This window comes from Etheostoma spectabile, chromosome 21, assembly GCF_008692095.1.
Source record: "Etheostoma spectabile isolate EspeVRDwgs_2016 chromosome 21, UIUC_Espe_1.0, whole genome shotgun sequence".
Classification (NCBI taxonomy): Eukaryota; Metazoa; Chordata; class Actinopteri; order Perciformes; family Percidae; genus Etheostoma; species Etheostoma spectabile.
Genome location: NC_045753.1, coordinates 18,355,384 through 18,356,387, shown reverse-complemented (window position 1 = coordinate 18,356,387; position 1,004 = coordinate 18,355,384). Strand labels below are relative to the sequence as shown.

The 1,004-nt window shown below is 40.2% G+C and overlaps 1 protein-coding gene across 1 annotated transcript in view; it reads right to left on the bottom strand.

Annotated features, from left to right (window-relative positions):
* The window catches only part of tdrd1 (tudor domain containing 1), a 20,883-nt gene that overhangs the window by 4,715 nt on the left and 15,164 nt on the right, over positions 1-1,004 (bottom strand).

The window sequence follows — 1,004 nt, the reverse complement described above, 5'->3', positions numbered from 1 at the left end:
AGAACTGATATTTCTACATGGCAAATAATTTACTAGTAATCGTTGTAGAGACACAGAAAACCAACAGACCCAACAGTCATGACATGCATGTTGCTCTTTCTGTGTAATTGAATCTGGAATTTAAAGGAGCATGTTCAAAATAATAGTGTTGTGTTCAGTTAGTGAGGTGATTGACTCTGAAGAAACAGGTGTCATTATGGCCTATATTTAAGGAAGAAAGGAAGCAAATGTGAATCCTGGTTATAGTGCATTTTACACTGAAATACTCAGCACAATGGGTCGTTCCAGACATTGCTCTGAGGAACAGCGACTTTGATAAAAAAGTTGATTGGATAGGAAAAAACATAAAGTGCAGAAAATTATAGGCTGCGCCTCCAAAATGATTTTAAATGCCTGAAATGGCATCCAAAGCATGAACGAAGCGGGAAAAAACGGTCAACTACCATTCGAATTGCTCTAAGAATAGCCAAAATGGCAAAGGCTCAACCAATGTTCAGCTCCAGGAAAATCAAAGAAGACTTAAAGTTACCTGTGAGTTACGAAAAGAAGAAGGCTATGTGAAGCAAAGCCATCAGCTAGAAAACCCTGCAAAGTCCCATTGCTGAACAAAAGACAAGTACTGAATAGGTTGAAGTTTGCCAAAAGGACACATTGACTGGCCAAAAGAGAAATGGCGCAAAATTCTGTGGCCTGATGAGAAGAAAAAAAAATGGGTCTAAGGGGCCACAGACAGTTTGTCCGACAACCCCCGTGCGCTGAATTCAAGCCACAGTAAACTGGGAAGACAGTAAAGCAGGGTGGTGCAAAAATCATGTTATGGGGATGTTTCTCATACTGTGGTGTTGGGCCTGTTTATCGCATACCAAGGATCATGGATTAGTTTCAATACATCAAAATACTTGAAGATGTCATGTTGTCTTATGCTGAAGAGGAAATGCCTTTGAAATGGGTCTTTCAACAAGACAGTGACCCAAAACAGACCAGTAAGCGAGCAAAGTCTTGGT